Below are 21,119 nucleotides of genomic sequence, written 5' to 3' on the forward strand. Positions count from 1 at the left end.
ATTGAAACCATTTCCACTAAGATCAGGAACAAGACAAGGTTGCCAACTCTCACCACTATTATTCAACATAGTTTTAGAAGTTTTAGCCACAGCCATCAGAGAAAAAGAAATAAAAAGAATCCAAATCAGAAAAGAAGAATTACAACTGTCACTGTTTGCAGATGACATGATACTACACATAGAGAATCCTAAAGATGCTACCAGAAACTACTAGAGCTAATCAATGAATTTGGTAAAGTAGCAGGATACAAAATTAGTGCACAGAAATTTCTAGCATTCCTATACACTAATGATGAAAAATCTGAAAGAGAAATTAAGGACACACTCCCATTTACCATTGCAACAAAAAGAATAAAATACCTGGAATAAACCTACCTAAGGAGACAAAAGACCTGTATGCAGAAAACTATAAGACACTGATGAAAGAAATTAAAGATGATACAAACAGATGGAGAGATATACCATGTTCTTGGATTGCAAGAATCACCATTGTGAAAATGACTATACTACCCAAAACAATCTACAGATTCAATCCAATCCCTATCAAATTACCAATGGCATTTTTTACAGAACTAAAACAAAAAATCTTAAAATGTGTATGGAGACACAAAAGACCCCAAATAGGAAAATCCATCTTGAGGGAAAAAAAGGAGCTGGAGGAATCAGACTCCCTGACTTCAGACTATACTACAAAGCTACAGTAATCAAGATAATATGGTACTGCCACAAATACAGAAATATAGATAAATCCAGCAAGATAGAAAGTCCAGAGATTAACCCATGCACCTATGGTCAACTAATCTATGACAAAGGAGGCAAGGGTATACAATGGAGAAAAGATAGTCTCTTCAATAAGTCGTGCTGGGAAAACTGGAGGGCTACATGTGAAAGAATGAAATTAGAACACTCCCTAACACCAGACACAAAAATAAACTCAAAATGGATTAAAGACCTAAATGTAAGGCCAGACACTATAAAACTTTTAGAGGAAACATAGGCAGAACACTCTAAGACATAAATCACAGCAAGATCCTTTTTGACCCACCTCCTAGAGGAATGGAAATAAAACCAAAAATAAACAAATGGGAGCTAATGAATCTTAAAAGACGCAGACGTAGAGAATGGACTTGAGGACATGGGGAGGGGGAAGTGTAAGCTGGGATGAAGTGAGAGAGTGGCAGGGACATATATACACTACCAAATGTAAAATAGATAGCTAGTGGGAAGCAGTTGCATAGCACAGGGAGATCAGCTCGGTGCTTTGTGTCCAGCTGGAGGGGTGGTGTAGGGAGTGTGGGAGGCAGACACAAGAGGGAGGAGACATGGGGACATATGTATACGTATAGCTGATTCACTTTGTTATACAGCAGAAACTAACACAACATTGTAAAGCAATTATACTCCAATAAGATGTTTAAAAAAAAAAAAGGATGAGTGAAGAGGTACCAAGAAAAATTTAAAAGGATAGCAATATTGTTATCATATTGAGAAAACTTCTAAACAAATAGCATTTCGTAACAATAAAATAAATCCACAATGAATGCATAGCAACTAAGAAAGATTATTCTGTGTATAATTATCATGAAAATATATAAAGCCAGTCTATTAGAAATAGAAGGAAAAGTTGACAGAATCACAATCACAGTGGAAGAATTTAATCCATATCTCTTGTGTTTAAAAGATCAAGTTGATCAAAATTACATGATGATACAGAATATTCTAATCCTAAAGCTAGTGACCTTCTTCAATAGCCACACACTTTTAAACTTCGTAATTCACAGAATACATTTTCCTTTCAAATATTTCTAGAGTATTTAAAAAATTAATTTCATATCAGAACACCAAAACTCAATTACTTCATAAAATAGAAATTGCACATTACATTCTTTTGTGACAATTCAAAAAAAAAAAACCTTTTTGAACAAAGACGCTGAGAACAAAAGCTTATCCAAAGAAATCCAAACACTCAGGAATTTTAAAATACTTTAAAAAATAACATTGATATGAAAGAGGAAATAATGGTCTCCCCTCCAACACAGCCCTTTTTATAATCACACAAAGGCATCTTGTGTGCTAGTAGCATCCCTGGCTGGGACCATCCTGTTTATTCACCCTCCCTGGGAAATAGATGATGGGTGCTCTCTCCTCCTAGCGCCCCATTACTATCCGGGCTTCCTGCCTGCCAGGGACTGGAGGTCCTGGTGTGGGAAGTCAAAGGACATTCTTTTTTCTCAACACCTACTGAAATTAATTTTGACATTTTCTCCTTCCCCCAGTTCAGAGTCTATTTATTTTGGAAGCTTGGCTTTTTATGTATTCTTTCAAAATCCTTGTTTAGACCCTCCAACCTAACAGTAACACTTTTATTTTCCATCTTTTACTATGTTATTCCTTACGTGGTTCTATAGGCTTTAAATGCTGTAGCCATAGAGGAGCTGAATCTAGAAATGGCAAGGGTAACAGGAAATTTTAAAGAAAATTTAGCTAAAATAATATAAAAATATAATTTTTATTCTGCAATACGAGTACAAACTTGATTTAAAAAAACCATGACCCAATACATCACACACACAGGTGAAAACTAGGTTAATCTCACTTAAGAATATGGATGTAAATGTTTAAACAAAACATTAACAAAAAAAGAAATCCAAAGTACAGTACATAAAAACAACACAAGATTTGCCACAAGCAAAATTGTATAAAATGTATTTTGAGTATTAGAAAATGTGAACTATGTGAAATGGCAAAATGTTGATAATTGTTGAAGCTAGGCATAAAGGTTCATTACACTCTTTTCTCTACTTTTGCTCACTTTTGAAAATTTCCATAACAAAATGATTTTTAAACAAATATGTACACCATGTCAAGGCAAAATTTATTTTATTACACTCAAAAATAATTCAATATAAAGAAATCTATTGGTCATCAAATCAAAGGCAGGAAAAGAAAAGGCATTTGACATGATACAAAATTAATGCACAGAAATCTCTTGCATTCCTATATACTAATGATGAAAAATCTGAAAGAGAAATTAAGGAAACACTCCCATTTGCCATTGCAACAAAAAGAATAAAATACTTAGGAATAAACCTACCTAGGGAGACAAAAGAACTGTATGCAGAAAACTATAAGACACTGATGAAAGAAATTAAAGATGATACAAACAGATGGAGAGATATACCATGTTCTTGGATTGCAAGAATCAATATTGTGAAAATGACTATACTACCCAAAGCAATCTACAGATTCAATGCAATCCCTATCAAATTACCAATGGCAATTTTTACAGAACTAGAACAAAAAGTCTCAAAATTTGTATGGAGACACAAAAGACCCCAAATAGCCAAAGCAGTCTTGAGGGAAAAAAGCGGAGCTAGAGGAATTGGACTCCCTGACTTCAGACCATACTACAAAGCTACAGTAATCAAGACAATATGGTACTGGCACAAAAACAGAAATATAGATCAATGGAACAAGATAGAAAGCCCAGAGACAGACCCACACACCTACGGTCAACTAGTCTATGACAAAGGAGGCGAGGATATACAATGGAGAAAAGATAGTCTCTTCAATAAGTGGCGGTGAGAAAGCTGGACAGCTACATGTAAAAGAATGAAATTAGAACACTCCCTAACACCATATACAAAAATAAACTCAAAATGGATTGGAAACCTAAACGTGAGACTGGACACTATGGAACTCTTAGAGGAAAACAGAGGAAGAACACTCTTTGACATAAATCACAGCAAGATCTTTTTTGATCCACCTCCTAGAGTAATGGAAGTAAAAACGAAAATAAACAAATGAGACCTAATGAAGCTTAGAAGCTTTTGCACAGCAAAGGAAACCATAGACAGGATGAAGGGACAACCCTCAGAATGGGAGAAAATATTTGCAAATGAATCAACGGACAAAGGATTAATTTCCAAAATATATAAACAGCTCATGCAGCTCAATATTAAAAAAACAAACAACTCAATCCAAGAATGGGCAGAGGACCTGGGTGGACATTTCTCCAAAGAAGACATACAGATGGCCAAGAAGCACATGAAAAGCTGCTCAACATCACTAATTATTGGAGAAATGCAAATCAGAACTACAGTGAGGTATCACCTCACACCAGTTAGAATAGGCATTATCAGAGAATCTACAAACAACAAATGCTGGAGAGGGTGTGGAGAGGGGGGAGCCCTCTTGCACTGTTGGTGGAAATGTAAATTGATACAGCCACTGTGGAGAACAGTGTGGAGGTTCCTTAGAAGGCTAGGGATAGAACTACCATATGACCTGGCAATCCCACTACTAGGCATATACCCAAAGAAAACCATAATTCAAAGAGACACATGCACCTCAACGTTCATTGCAGCACTATTTACAATGGTCAGGTCATGGAAGCAGCCTCGATGCCTATCGACAGATGACTGGATGAAGAAGATGTAGTACATATATACAATGGAGTATTACTCAGCCATAAAAAGGAAAGATATTGAGTTATTTGTAGTGAGGTGGATGGACCTAGAGTCTGTCATACAGAGAGAAGTAAGTCAGAAAGAGAAAGACAAATACCGTATGCTAACACATATATATAGAATCTAAGAAAAAAAAAATGTCATGAAGAACCTAGGGGTAAGACAGGAATAAAGACACAGACCTACTAGAGAATGGACTTGAGGATATGGGGAGGGGGAAGGGTAAGCTGTGACAAAGTGAGAGAGTGGCATGGACATATATATACTACCAAACGTAAAATAGATAGCTAGTGGGAAGCAGCCGCATAGCACAGGGAGATCAACTCAGTGCTTTGTGACCACCTAGAGGAGTGGGATAGGGAGCGTGGGAGGGAGGGAGACGCAAGAGGGAAGAGATATGGGAACATACGTGTATGTATAACTGATTCACTTTGTTATAAAGCAGAAACTAACACACAGTTGTAAAGCAATTATACTCTAATAACGATGTAAAAAAAAAAAAAAGAAGAGAAGCTCCCTCTCTCTCTCTCTCTCCCCCTCCACCATGTGAAGACACAGCAAGAAGGCAGTTGTCCACAAGCCAGTAAGAGGGTCCTTACCAGAACAGACCATGCTGACACCTTGATCTTGGACTTCCAGCCTCCAGAACTGTGAGAAAATAAATTTCTGTGTTTAAGCCAACCCATCTGTGCTACTGTGTTATGGCAGCCCAAGCTGCCTAATATACCCAATAAGGTTTTTCATGTAAATATTTAATAAAATTGTTCTGCAGATCAACCCAAAGACTAACCTCTTAAGAGCTATATTCTAGAAAATCATCATTTGGCAACTTTCATTGATCAGTTAGGAGTCATCAATGGATGCTAAAACTAGTGGGTGAACATTTTATGAGTAATAGGATATTTATAGAATTTCAAAGGATTTCCCCACATGATACTCATTAATTACAAAGGGAAAATAATAACTGAATAATGGAAAAACCTGGCAGAAAAACCGCCTTCACTAAATTAGCCAAGCTACCATCACTAGTAAGAAATAGATTTGATGTATCTCCTAATATGACACACAGAGAATACAGCAACACTGATATTCCTGCCCAAGCCTGCATCATCTGAGTCTAATCTTGATGAAACATCAGATAACTCTACATTGAGAGACATTCTGCAGAATAACTGGCCTGCACCTTCCAAAACACTCAAATTCATGAAGTCTAGGAAAGACGGAGACACTATTCAAAAAATAAATAACTAAATAAAGGAAACCATAGAGATGTGACACCTGAATGCAATGTTATGATCTGAGATTTTCTTTTGCTACAAAAGACATTACGGGGGAATTCCCTGGCTGTCCATTGGTTGGGACTCTGAGCTTTCCCTGCCGAGGGCGCAGGTTGCATCCCTGGTCGGGGAACTAGGATCCCACAAGCTGCGAGGCGCTGCAAAAAAAAAAAGACATTATTGGGCAACTAGCAAAATTTGAACAAGGTCTATAGGTTAGCTAGTAGTATTGTGTCAGTGTTACTTTCCTGATTTTGATCATTTTACTATGGTTACAGAAGAGACTTTGCCTTTTTTGAAGGAAGTACACACTGAAGTACTCAGGGGCAAAGGGATGTCATGTCTGCAACTTGCTCTCAAAAAGTTAAGAAGAAAAACAAGTGTGTGTGTGTGTGTGTGTGTGTGTGTGTGTGTGTGTGAGAGAGAGAGAGAGAGAGAGAGAGAGAGAGAGAGAGATAAAGTAAACATGGTAAAATGTTAAAACTTAGAGGATCTGGTGAAGGATACATGGGACTTTTGTGCTATTCTTGCAATTTTCTGTAAATCTGAAAATATGCCAAAATACAAAGTTTAAAATAAGGATTCCATCTCGAGGATGACTTTAGCTCCAAGTTTTGAGGTAGACACACCACTGTTGTCCTAATCCTCAGATAAAAACTACTCTTAGGATCAAATGCTTTTATGGACACATTTGCACCCATATCTAAAAATTTAGATTTATACCAACATGTATAGCATCTACATTATGAGCAAACTAAAACAAGCAGAAGGCAATCCCAGGATAGGAATTTAGATCGGTCCAAACAGCCTCTTATGTTTCTGTCCTGGAAGCCAGGTGAATAAAGCCATCTTCAGTCAACCGGTGACAGAGTAAGTATCCTCTTTGCAAGTCTGTTTCTTTGGAGGAGCGAGGAGATTAGGAAATAAACTTCTTGGAAGGTTGAAACTTAAATCTTACCAAATGGCAGCACATACAATCAAAGATACTGCAGAAGTGACGAGATCTTCCTTGTGATCTGGTCCCATCTGGACAGAAATTCCACCTGAGGCTTATGTTAAATTTCTTCTGAAGATTCAACTCTCCGAGAGGAAACAAAAACTCTCCCCCATCTTGGGAAAACTGGACAGGACACACTTCCTGTCATTGTCAGTTACAAATGGCCTGCTCTCTCCAGAGCTCCGTAGAACAGGTGATGGGAAGTCTGCTCCTTGCCTGAAGGTAGCCCCTGAAATACATGGAGTCCAGGACAGAGCAGGCAGCCATTTCCTAAGCCCTTCTAAAAGCTGAGAAGGAATGTTCACATCCTCAGAAGCCCCACCCAGTCATGACAACTTTTGCCAGCTGGAGTGAAACCTGCCACACTCAGTGCTCTAAAAGAGACAAGTAAAATCTGTTCTTTTTGTTTGGCTTGAAACCAGCCCTGGAAACCATCTCACATCCTATGTACATCTAGGCCCTCGTACAGTGAGGGAGAAGGTGCAAATGCAAAGCAAAACAGTTCCAGGTGACTACTGAGTAAACCAGGTTGAATTTCATTAGAATTCGCACGTGGTCCAGCCTAAAGTTGAGTCCAAGACAAAGGACTGAGTCCAGGTGGTATACTTTGAAAATGACCGGGGAATGAGAGTGAGGAACTGGGGAGATTCCAATGGTAAAGAAGAAATGCCAATCGAAGACGCTTATCAAGCCGGTGACTGCTGTGGTCACTGGGCCACCGTCCAGTCCTGGTTGGACCTTCTGGGGAGCTGCACAGAATGTCCCTCAAAATCTACTCAAGGGCTTCCCTGGTGGTGCAGTGGTTGAGAGTCCACCTGCCAATGCAGGGGACACGGGTTCGTGCCCCGGTCCGGGAAGATCCCACATGCCGCGGAGCGGCTGGGCCCGTGAGCCATGGCCGCTGAGCCTGCGCATACGGAGCCTGTGCTCCGCAACGGGAGAGGCCACAACAGTGAGAGGCCCGCGTACCTCAAAAAAAAAAAAAAAAAGAAAAAATTCTACTCAAGACGGGGAAGAAGGAGGTTTTAATGGTGAACGTCTATCCCACACTGATCCAGGGTTATTTTGGAGGGGTTAACCCTCTCATTCTCCCAGTCTTGTGCATGCATCAGGGCTTTGGGCAGACTCCTGCGGGGATCCTATGATGTTGAGGGCAGGAAGTGTGAGCTAGGCAGGGTCGCTCAGGAGAGGTGCTGTCAGCTACACTGGAATGTGGCTGTTTGCTGCAGCGACCCCTGGAACAAAACAGTGAGCTGAAAGGCTCTAAGGGCAGTTCTACTAGACATTCTATACGATAGAAGCTCCATGCGAGGAAAAATCTGAGCCAGTGATGGAGAACCATCGAGAGCTCAGAAACAATGTCTGTAGGTTTAATTATATTTATTTAATTTAAGAAATATTTAATGAGCATTTACTATGTGCAAAGCACTCTGCAAGGTCCTTTGAGCAAAGCAGGATAATGCATAGATAAGAAAAGGATCAGCCCTCTGTAACTTCAATATCCACTGAGAAAAATCGTGCTTTCTCCCAAGGCCCACATTACTTAAGAAGCATTCTTGAACACCTTGCCGTAAGTGGATTACTGTACAGTGGACCTCATTTTTCCATAGAAACCATGTCATAATCCTTCAGTTTATTCCTGTATAAAGATTTGGCATCAAACACATATCTTCAATTAAAAAATGTATCAAAGAATTAAAAAATGCAAGAAGGCTAAGATTTTAGAACTTTTTAAAATTACAAAAGTAAAGTCTAAGTCCTATTAAGTAGGCCTCGTTGTATTATAGACATTGTCCACACAACTTTACTGTCCAGTGTCCAGTGCTGGGTAGTGGGACAGACTGGGCATTATAATCATCCAGCCACTCTAGAGACTATCATACAGAGTGAAGTAAGTCAGAAAGAGAAAAACAAATATTGTGTATTAACACATTATGTGGAATCTAGAAAAATGGTACAGATGAACCAGTTTGCAAGGCAGAAATAGAGACACAGATGTAGAGAACAAACGTATGGACATCAAGGCAGGAAAGTGGTGGGGGGTGGGGGTTGGTGGTGGGATGAATTGGGAGATTGGGATTGACATATATACACTAATATGTATAAGATGGATAACTAATAAGAACCTGCTGTATAAAACAGAAATAAATAAAATAAAATTCAAAAAAATAAAAATAATCATCCAGCCACAATTCCAACCCTACATCTGAACACTCACTGAACTTGGATAAGTCACTGCCCCTCCATCAACCCTGGCTCCAACTCACATCCTTCTAGAACCTTCCACTAAACAAGACTTTCTCCGTCCTTTGAACTCTTCCAAAATTCACCAGGATTTACCTCTGATTTTTAGCATTTTTTGTCTCTCAGTCTTATTCTAGTATTTCAAAGGTTCATATTGAAGTAACCCTCCTCCAAAAGTGAAATAAAGTCAACTTAGTTTTGAAGTACCTTTAGCCACAACGAAGTGAGAAAGTCAGGTGGATAATGAAAACTAAATATACGTGTGTGTGCGTGTGTGTGTGTGTGCGTGCACGCGCGCATGTGTGTTTGCCTGTGAAAAAGACCTGGAAATTAAGATTTGATCCCTGGAATCATAAACCCTCAAGGTCTCAGGGTTAGAAAGGATTTTAAAACGGATTCTTGAATTCTTTCAGCAATGTTCCCACCCAGGGGTATTCAGAGTATGCCTCAATACATGCACTACAGGTAGCCATTAATAATAAAAATATGTATAATAATTAAGTGCTTATATGCTGGCTGCTGTGCTAAGCCCTTTGAACACCGTGTCTTTTTTAACCCTCACAACAGCTTCAAGAGGTACACACTATGATTTTCATTTTATAGAAATAGAAAGCAAGGCCAAAGAGGTTAAGAAACTTGTCCAAATCACAGAGCTAACCAGGCGGAAGATCCAGAGCCTTCTGTATTTTCATCGTATTAAAACTTCACCAAGAGGGATTCCCTGGTGGCGCAGTGGTTGAGAGTCCACCTGCCGATGCAGGGGACACGGGTTCGTGCCCCGGTCCGGGAAGATCCCACATGCCGCGGAGCGGCTGGGCCCGTGAGCCATGGCTGCTGAGCCTGCGCGTCCGGAGCCTGTGCTCCGCAACGGGAGAGGCCACAACAGTGAGAGGCTCGCAACTTCATCAAGATTCTCTCTGTGCCCTTTGGTCACAGCTCAGCTCCTTGGGGCTCCATAAGTCCCATCATTTCTCGAATGGCTGCAGACTCCATATGGAAACAGGAAGCTCTGGGCCACTGGAGGAGGGCGGAGTAAAGAGGGGAAAAATTGAAGCTTTAGGCAGAAAAATAGAAAATTTTTGAAAAGTGTATCAAGGAAGAAAAGGCCATTAGGAAAGGGAGGGGTGTCAAGTTGGGAAGTGAGAGTTAAAATGAGAGGCTCCCCGCTGAGAAGGGTAAGTTTGGTGCCAAGGTAAAAGCGTGCAGGAATTCTGCAAACAGAGCCAGGAATCCAAGTTCATGTGAACAGCTCTTAAGTTGCTGGGGTGTGCCTAGGAATCATAGGAAAAAGACATCAATTTTTCAGAGATTCAAGACTTAAGAGAAAAATTATAATAAACTGGAAGCATGCTAAGGTGTGGGAAACACAGGCACTGATATCAGACAGGCCCACTCACCGCCTGTGCAAGCTGGGCAAATAATTTAACCTCTCTGAACCTCAGTCTCCTCATCTATAAAATGGGAATAGCAATAGATTCTTCACAGCATTTTATAAGGATCAAATCGTTAAAGTACATAAATAAATGTTTAGAACATAGTAGGTACTTAATAAAGAGTTCTAAAGTTTGTGACTGCAGTGGAGGATGCAATGGAGCTTGAAAAGAGCTCTGCAGCAAATCAACCAAACAGCAGGAAAGGCCTGGCTGAGACCAGAGCATGGCTATTGAAGGGTTTGGTTCAGATCCTCAACACAATTTTTCTCCCACATGCTTAAGAGTCTGGGAGGAGGAATGAACATCCTCTCCCCTGCACTTCTACCCCGATAAAAACAGAAGAGGGGGTAATTGTTATGCCATGCAAAGTGCCTTCTATGGCAGGCTTTTAAAAATTAGGTATATTATGTCTTGCAAATTCATTTTCAATTATTTTGAAATGAGCTTGATCCAGCCACTTCTATAAGCAGAACGTTAAATGCAGCAAACGTGGATGTGCTGAAACAATTGCAGTCAGGGGACCCTGCGTTCTGTGCCTATGTAGTCTTCATAGTACCAGACCACTTCAGCAGATCATCAGTGAATTGCTAAAGTCAGAGGCAAGTGGAAGATGCAGTGGACACATCACTATATCATGAAACCTGTTTGTACCAAGTGAGAAACCCAGTCAATACTGTCTCTAAAATGGTCTTTAATTCTGCCACAAAAGAACAGGTATGGCTAACTGCATTTCCAATTCAGGTAATTGTTATAATTTGCCAGTTATAAATCACTATTCTATAGCATAAAAATAGTCATTAAAAAGATTCCAGGTTTAAAAAAAATCAGCTGATGGGATGACTATAAAAGCCAAATTAAAGGGGAAACAAGATTCCATTAGTGTGGAAGAAACTAAGAAAGGCAGCCTGAACTTGTACTTGCCATGGATAATGGAGGCACAGTGGTCACTCTTGGTGGTACGATTCTTTTCTGCTCCCAGAATTGTACTTTGCAATGAATTGGGATGGGGTTAAGCAATTTTTCTAAAAAGTCTTGATGAAGCCTCTACTGTTCTAATGGGGTGTAGCTGTTATGAAATTCCGATTGTTGATTATTTTGCAGAAAGTTAATTATTTATCCTTTTCAGAACAAGGGAGTGTGGGAAAGGAAAGTGGTTGGATGTGAAATTATAGAATCTCAGTGCTGAAAGTGACCTCATCTCACTTAGTTTAACTCTTCACTTTACAAATGAGGTGCCTGAGAGTCAGGAAGATGTGGTGGCTCATCCAAGGTCAAAAGGTGTAAAAGTGAGGGAGCCATGACCTTCACCTGTCCAGTATAGGCTCTCCCATTAGTACCTTCACAGGGACAGGTTATACATTTGAGATTTTTAATTTCAGGGTCAGAGCACACTGCTGCCTTACTTTGCAGCATCACCAGCTGCCCAAAAGACATAAATGAATCTAACCCTTTATAAGGACCAGATTTTGAAGCACTTTGAGGATGAACATATTCCTAAAATAAGCTGATCTCCTGCACCACCCTCCAAAACAGAGAATATTGAACATAATTCAGAATACCGCGCCACAAAGATGTCTACATCCTAATATGTCAATAGTGCCTTACGTGGCAAAACGTTTTGCAGATGTGATTAAGTGAAGGATCTTGAGATGGGAGATTATTCTGGATTATCTAGGTGGGCCCTAGATGTGATCGCAAGGGTTCTTATAAGAGGGAGGCAGGGGTCTCAAAAAAAGAGAAAGGGATGACCTGACATGACAAGGGGAACAGAGGTTGGTGTGATGTAGGGAAGGATAGTTCTAGTGGAAATTCTGTTTAAACTGGGACTTAAAAGATAAAGAGAAATTTACTAGGCAAAGAGGAAAGGTGCACTGAAAGTCATTAAAGACAGAGGAAACGGCATGTGAAAAGGCCCAATTTTTGGAAAGCATGGGACAAATTCAAGGAACTGAAAGCTGATGATCAGTATGGCTGGACCGAAGAGAACAAGGCATCCACCAAAACAGAGGGGGCCGGATTATGCATGACCTTCTAGACCAAATTAATAAAGATGAACTTTATTCTAAGAGCAATGGAAAACCAGTGGAGGGCTTTAAACAGGAGAGTATTATTAGCTTTAAACAGGAGAGTATTATTAACAGATTTGCATTCTGAAGTGGTCAGTTTGACACTGTGGTTAAGGGTAGATTGAAGAGGGGGCAGGAGAGGAAGTGGGTTAGCCATCCAGAAGCATGATGATGGTGGCTTGCTTAAGTAAGGGTGATGGCATGGGGGGGGGGGAAGTAAGGGGACACATTTGAGTGATCTTGAGATGACATAATCAACAGACCTGTGTGACTGTTTTAGATGTGGAAAGTGGAGGGGGGAGGGTGGAATCAAAGATAACTTTAAGGCTCCTGGTTGCAACAACCAGAAGGAAAAACAAATATCGTATATTAACACATATATGTGGCAGCTAGAAAAATGGTACAGATGACCTTAGTGGCAAAGCAGAAATAGAGACACAGATGTAGAGAACACATGTATGGACACTAAGTGGGGAAGGGGGGTGGGATGAATTGGGAGAGGGGGATTGACATATATACACTACTGATACTATGTATAAAATAGATAACTAATGAGAAGCTGTTACATAGCACAGGGAACTCTACTCAATGCTCTGTGGTGACCTAAATGGGAAGGAAATCTAAAAAAGAGGGGATATGTGTATATGTATAGCTGATTCACTTTGCTGTACAGCAGAAACTAACACAGCATTGTAAAGCGAGCATACTCCAATAAAAAATTTTTTTAAAAAAAAGATGCAAAAAAAAAAGCAGAGGCAGAGGTTATTATTATTTTAAACCATTTAAAACCTCAATGCTCATCAGAATGGTAATGGCTTAGTAAATTCTGACAGCCTTTACCATGGAATACTCTGCAGCATTTACAAAGGAGGAACTATAAGAAAAAAATAAGAAATACTCCCCAGCTAAATAAAAAAAGCAAAGTACAGAACACAGAGTAAGTGTGCTACCATTTGGTTTTTTTTTTTTTAAATGTGTGTGTGTGTACTTGTTCACTTACATAAGCATAGAAACCGAATATAAAAGAAGTAACTGTGATTACCACTGGAGGCACCAGGTGGGAGAAAGTCTTGCTTTTCACTGTACAATGTTGTGCTACTTCAATGTTTTAATATGTGTTTGAATTGCCTGTTTATTTAGACTGAATTTCAAGTAAATACATAACTAAACGTAAAATGCATATCTTCCTAAAAGAACGGAAGGCATGAGATAATGCCAAGAATGCAAACAAAAGACAAAGGAGACAATATCAAACAAATTAGAATTCCTGCCAAAAACTTTTCACAGGATAAAGCAGGTTATTTTGAGCTGAAGAAAGATACCATGCAGAATTCATATGTAATCCTCTTGAAACGTTACCAAAAATCATAGCCTAAAGCACATGAAATTTTAAAACTTAGAAATATGAAGATAAATTGGCAAAACTAAAATCACAAAGGGAGATCTAAATATACCTTTTGAAGAGTACAGAATAAAACCACAGAAAATAAAGAAACTAATAAAATTTAAAGTATTATTTACAGAAACTAATGAACTTTGTAACCTACAGTCTACACATCCCTTTCAAATAAAAAAATTATCTCCTAGGGCAAAGTGAAAACTACTGTAAATTCCCCAAAGTAAAAATTATATAGGATTCTTTCTCTTCCCATAATACAGCAAAATTAGCAGTTAATATTTGGAAAGCAATCACCTGGAAATTTTAAATCCATCTCTGAGAGAATACTTAAATTGCAATTCCATGTTGTTTAGAAAAATAACAGCAGTGGCACAGTGAAAACATTACATATCAAAACCAGTGGGGTATGACTAAAATTGTACTCATAATATCGATAGCCTTAAATGCGTTCATTATTTAAAAGAAAGAAATAATAACAAAATGAATACACTTAGATCAAGCTCAAAAAGCTAAATGAAAGCAAGAAAGTAAATCCAAGGCAACACTTACCAAGTTGTTTTTTATTAAATATGACAGAATCCCCAGTGTTTAGATGCAACACACACACACACACACACACACACACACACATTGAAGACAGATGGGGAAGTTCCATCCTTTCATAGTTGGTGAAACTTTTACTAGTATACCCTCTCTTGGTTAATCACCGATATACATTAGCATGTGTAAGTTCTAAACATTTTTACCTTTAAACAAGAGACTATTTAATTTTGTACAACTTTACTAGCACAATACTGATGTCATCTTACCCTGAAGGTAAAAGTATAAATTGGGATCATTTTTTATGAAAATAAATTTGTTAATATATATCTAAAGACATAGAATTTAATTGATAATTTGACTTTTGTGTAAATATTCTAAAGAACTAAACAATTCTAGAGATGTGCAAACACCTGGCTAAAAGGATTTTCACAAGAGTTATTTTAATGGTGCAAATCGGCCAACTTTAAATGTGCCACATTGGGAGAGCAATGACTGATCTATTGGTCATGCACCAGCATCCTCTGCAGCATTTATATTCACGCTGAGGATTTAATTATGGTCAGGAGGGAAAACAGCATATAAACACAGTATATAGAGTCCCAATTTTGTAAAATGCCTATGTTACCGAGTCCAAGCTCGCTCTGCTCGCCGAACGACAGGCCAATGAATCGGAGACGAGGTGTTGAGGCAAAGGAATACGACTTTATTCGGAAAGCCAGCAGACACAGAAGATGGCCGACTAGTGTCTCTGAAAAACCATCTTATGGGGTCTGGATGCCAGTTTGTTTAATAGAATCAGAGAGGGAGAGGCGGTGAGGAAGTAAAGTAAAAGGGCCATCGGTCTTGCAAAACATCCCCTGGAATGGCCAGCCTCGGGGAGGGGATGTGTTAATTTCTTCTTTTCTGCAGCCATCCATGGGTGGGCAGGGTCAGGTTGTCTCCCTGTGCACTGAACAGAGGCACTTTAGTTTAACATTCAGGCAGAGGGGCAGTGTTCCCCAAAGCAAAGAAAAGCAAAGTTTAAAGTCAAAGAAACAGATCGAACGTGGAGTCCAATTTAGCTCTTGCCTGTTATACCTTGGCTACTTTAAAAAATAAAACCTCCATGAATAAGATTCAGAGATTTCCAAATAAAGTCATCTTTAATATGAGGAGAACCAGTTCCTGGTTCTAACTGTGTTTAGCTGCATGACTTGGGAAAACTTATTTTTCCCTCTGGACCCGTCTCCTCATTGGCGGGGGTTGACTTAAAGTATCCCTTCCAGGACTAAAGTACTGTGATTCTTTTATTCTATGCCTTCAAAATGACAAAGTCATTTTAGGTACATCCTGTAAATTCAGATGTAAGTACTCATATTTTGTGAATGACTATTTTATGCAAAGCACTACTGTAGAGATAGTCAAAGGCTCTGATGTGATTCTCCTAACTCTAAGGTGTATTAATAATCAATTTACGTAAACCAATTTTCATCTTACAGCAAAGGAAGAAAGCAAGACAAAACGTAAGTTCTTGTTATTTCACATCATAATTTTAATAGCTCTGTTTGTTTCATTCTTCAACTTTGAGGGTATCTTAATGCAGCCAACATCTAATGATTATGGCTTGCTTATGTACACGGTATGTTAATTTAGGGATCTGTGCAGGTATCTTTTCCCTTCGAAAATGATTTGTTATTGTCTTGTAAGAATAGGCATTTCTAGACTTTTCATTAAAGCTCCTAAGATGCGAAACATATTTTGATTCTTTCTCTTGTATCCTTTTCCTTTCTTTCTTTTCCCTTCATGTCCTTCCTTCTTAGCTCAAGATTCAATGTTCAGTTGCTAGGATCTCAACATTCTGCAGTGAGTAGATAACTTTCCTTTGAATTTGTAAGTGCAAGGTAAATGACACTGCATTTCACGCAATGGAGATGTTGTCTTCTGCAAGCTGGCTAACTACTCGTGGGGACATGGGAGTCAGGAGGCCTGGCTCCAGTCCCCGCTTTGCAGTATGTGACTATGTGCGAGTCACTTCCCATCCCTGGTCTCAAGGGTCTCATCTGTTATATCACACAAAAAGGAAATGGAGGGGGAGGGAACTTTTTCCAGGGATTGCGAGCTGGGGATGCTTTCAGGTAGCACAGTGAGTGAAGTGGCCAGGTGGTTACTGGGGCAAAACGCAAGAGTTCATGCCGCAACTTCGAGAGCATCTGTTACCGAATCCAAGCTCGCTCTGCTCGCCACACGACAGGCCAATAAACCGGAGATGAGGTGTTCAGGCAAAGGAATACGACTTTACTTGGAAAGCTGGCAGACTAATGTCTCAAAATAACCATCTTATGGGGTATGGTGGCCAGTTTCTTTCATAGCACAGAGAGGGGGAGGAGGTGCGGAAGTAAAGTAAAAAGGCCATAAGATTTGCAAATGTCTCCTGGAATGGCCAGCCTCGGGGAGGAGATGTGTTAATTTCTTCTTTCTTGCAGCCATCCACAGGTGGACAGGGTCAGGATGCTTCCCTGAACAAAAGCACTTTGGTTTAACATTCAGGCCTAGGGGCACGGTTCCCCGAGGCAGTCCATTATGTATCCTTTTAGTGAAGAAAAGCAACGGAAAGCAAGGGTTAAAGTAAAAGAAACAGATCCAACATGTAGTCATATCTGGCTCTTCCCTGTTACACAGCTATGACTCAGCTTCAGCCCCAGATCCAATGCTGTATCTGATTTTTTTCCAGGGTTGCTAGAAATGTGGGGTTTTATGTGAAATCCCCAATTATTCAATGTTGACTACTCATTCCGTATTTTCACATGGTGCAGCCACACACAAATGGCAACAGCCCAGATTCTTTCTATAGGACAACAGTTTACCACTTCTATTCTGGAAGAATATCAAGCCCACTCCAGTGAGAAGATGCCGCCTCCACGGACTTGTTTACAGTTCCTTCCTTCACGTGGTGGTACAGTTTCCATCACCATCAATAACAAGCCTGCATGAAGCAGCTACTGTCAACAGAGCACATGCTCGTCACTGGCAATGCAACACAAGCACAGATCTCCACTGAAGCCCTAATGGACACAGATACCAGGGAACTTTCGTCCTTTAAGTACAACTTGCCTGTCTCCCCCTTTTCAAAGACTTCCCTGACTCCTGCCCCCATCGTGACCCAATCCAAGCAGAAGAAATGCCTCTCTCTTTTACCTGCTTATAGCATCTTGCACAAAACTCTCTTTCAGACCTTATTACACCGTATTAGCATTCTTTAGTTTAGTATCTATCATTCTCAATAGGCTGTGAGCTCCCTGAGGGCGGGTTGGTGTCCTTTTTCTTTTTGTACCCTCAGCGTTTCCTTTAGGACCTTCGACACTCTTTGCAAACAGATACATCGTCCAGGTAGGAATGCAGAACACACATGATCTGGGCTGGGTGCCCATACGGAGCTTCCCATGGAGAAAAGCAAGAGTTCAGAGGAAGCTCCATTCCTCGAACTGAAAGAAGAAAGAGTGGTTTTGTGGAAGAGATGCAGTTAAGCAGAGCACACAGCTGATGCTGGGTCTACAGGAGGCCATCTGAGACGGGAAGAAGGGCCCTCCTCTCCCTGGTGGGTACTCCCCAACCAGAGTTAGGCATGACCAATGCCATGTGGTAGGTTTAACCAAGATGCAACCAGGGTCTCCATTTTCCTCAAAATACAGGAAAATTTTTATGGAAACTCAAATTCTATGGTTTATGGAAAGTGGGAAATTCTCCTATGACAGTTCAGCAGGCTTCAACTCTTAGGACCCCCTCCCTGTCTGGGTTTCAGCTTCATGCGCACTTTCTATGTGGGCCAACATTGACCCAGACATGACGCCAGATCCTCCTCTAATATCTACACACACATTCCCCTCCCCACCCACGAGACGTCACCCAAGGCTCGAGTCAACGTGGCCAATGTTCCTCAGGATCTGAGAGGGAGACAGATGAAGTGGTCACATGACAGCAACAGAAACAACCCTAGGTCCCACTGGAAGCTTTCCCACTATCACCTCCTCTTCTGAAATGCTTGGTTTTTCTGCAGCCAGCCAAGCCCTCAAGTGCACAGAAGCCATGTCTACCTGCAGCGACTTTCTCCACTGCACAGGGAGTTAGCCCTCTCCTCCAGCGGGTCTCTCTCTCCACTCTCTTTATTCTTCTCTCCCTACACCAATCCTCCTGCCGCCCAGAACCAGCGTCCGGTATTTCAGTTCCCTCTTTTTGCTTCTGCTCCCCTTTGTGGCTTGAGCCCCTGCCAGCTTCCATTGCACACGGGGTCTCCGCCTCACGCCAGTGGCGCATCACAGGCTATTCCAAGCAAAGGTAGCTTCCTTCGGAAGAAGACTTCTGCTGCCTGCATCGCCTCACGCTGAGTTACAGACGCTACAGGAAATCTGACTCCTGGCCCAGGCAAGAGCCCATCCGGGGAGCAGTCAGCACTGTCTTCATTTTGTAAAGTTTAGGATGGCGGAGTCAGCCGTGAGTTCGTGGGCAACTTGGTAGAAGACACCAAACTGCAGAATTCAGGGTCTCTCTCCACAGTTTTCCTGAGCTGTTTGGAGGTGTGACAGTGAGGCTATGACATCACCTCTTTTCTTGGTTCTTTTCGTTTTCTTGAGACCGGATTGGGAAGAAGGGAACGAGGTTTCCTGTGACTGATTCAAAGAAGGGAAAGCTTGAGTGACTTTAGAATGAATTTGGCTTTCCTTTTGGCCTTCCTGTGGGAGTGAACGTGAAATGTAAAATTCCATGATTAGGCATTTGCTGATCAGAAAAGCGTCTTGGGGGCAGCCGTGAGGGGCCTCACTGCAAAGAGTGGTTCACTTGGCACTTGACAGTGAGCAAGGGATCTTTCCTCTGGGGCCTCACACTGAAACATAAACTTCTGCATTAGCCACTCCAATTCGTTTTTGTTTTAATCCATTTTCTAAGCTAATGCAGTGTTTTCAGTATGATCTCACAGTGTCCTGGCATAGGAAGGGCCATGATGTCATACTCCAGCTATTCATTATGATTCTAATATGTGAGGGGAAATGGCCAATTCTTTTCTGGCTCCATGTGTTATGGCAGTTTGAACATTCTCTATCCAGTTAAGAGTAAATCAAGATGAAAAAGACCTATAATTTCCCAAAGAGGGCTGCAGCAGACAGCCCACATAAATTAGGAGTTGCTTACTTGGAGGATATATAAACTGGGTAATTATTTTTAGGTGTAGATAACTGTGATCAAATTAAAGAGCTCTATGGATAGAAAAGAGGGGGAAAGAGTCAGGGAAAGAGACAAAGAAATAAGGCCATTGAATACATCTCAGGAATTTTGATTCCTGTATTTATTCTCAGAAGTGAGGGAGGACAGAGGAAAGAGCCAGAGGAATGGAGTAGCGTGAATATCTTCCATGTGGGCTCGTTCACAAGTGGGTCTCCAGAGTCATAGACAGTTAGTTCTGGAAGAAACTGAGGCCCAGGGTTGGGAGGTAACTTGGCCGAATCTCTCAAGTGAGTTATGCCAGAAGAAGGATGAGGGAGTGCGTCTTCCAGTCTTCAGTTCTTAGTGGTCAACTGTTTAACTTCCACTTGAGTTCTCGTAGCTGTATGTTTCAGGAGCGCAAAGTGGTGGGATTTGCCTAAGTCATTTTTCCTGTAACTTAACTAGGAGAGCTGCCTGTTGGAGACTACTTGGACTGGGGATTTTTGCCGCTACCTAAAGCAAGCCTGGGAAGGAATTTCCCCTCAGGAGCAGTGAGGGGGTGGGAAGAGTTTCAGGATGCAGGATTAGAAGGTCAGGATGCTAGCTCGGACCTCCGTGCCTTTGTTCAGGGAGGCTTGGTCTCCTTGTCAAGAAGAATGAACCAAGCCTGGCTCACAGAGTCAAGTGAGAATCAAGCCAGATGAAGAAGGGAGAAGCACTTATCAATTGCAAAGTGTGAAATAACGTGTGGTGATCACAGTGTTAATATTATGATTAAAAGCCTGATGGAGGAGGTCTTCCAAAAGAGTGTAGGAGTCATAGCCTAGGGCTTTGGGGTCATTTGTGCAGGCTGCCTGTCAGCCACAAGAAGAAGGAGACCCAGACATCAAATACCTCCCCAGAAGGGACACGAAGGACCCAGGAGCATGGATGGTTGGATAAGCCTGCTGGGACAGTATTCTCAGAGGGGATGCTAGCAACTGCCCTGAGGTGGAGCCTCCACGTCCAGCTTCAGGGCATGTCAATCCCAGGCACCAGACAGACAGTGGGAACACAGCTCACTCAACTTCAAAAGCATCACAAAAGGCAAAATCACACAGAGTCAACTTGTACCTTGCAAGTCCCAACCGATCCAATTTATTTTTTTAGGGTGAGAACAGGTTGGGGTCTCCCTAGTGGGACCCCTGTTGAAATAGGTAGCTGGTATTTCAGCCTATATTGTCCAAAAAGCACAGAATCACACTCAGAGAGCTGAGATGCTTAAGCTCTGAGGCCCTGGAGACTAGATGGGCTGAGAAGGCGGATGAGTCATGTTTCTCATCCTGTGCGAACTCGGGATGAGCTCCTTGAAGAGGAGGATGGGCAAAGTTCCCTCTGCCACTTAGATTGCTTCCTTTCTCTCCTCTCCCTTCCTCTGGCATTTATCATCGAATTAGCACATGTGATGTGACTTCTCTGAACAAGTGGTGGAGCTCTGGACCGTTCTCACCAGATCATTCCCCTCAACTGTGTTTAC

The sequence above is a fragment of the Globicephala melas genome, chromosome 2 (assembly GCF_963455315.2).
Source record: "Globicephala melas chromosome 2, mGloMel1.2, whole genome shotgun sequence".
Classification (NCBI taxonomy): Eukaryota; Metazoa; Chordata; class Mammalia; order Artiodactyla; family Delphinidae; genus Globicephala; species Globicephala melas.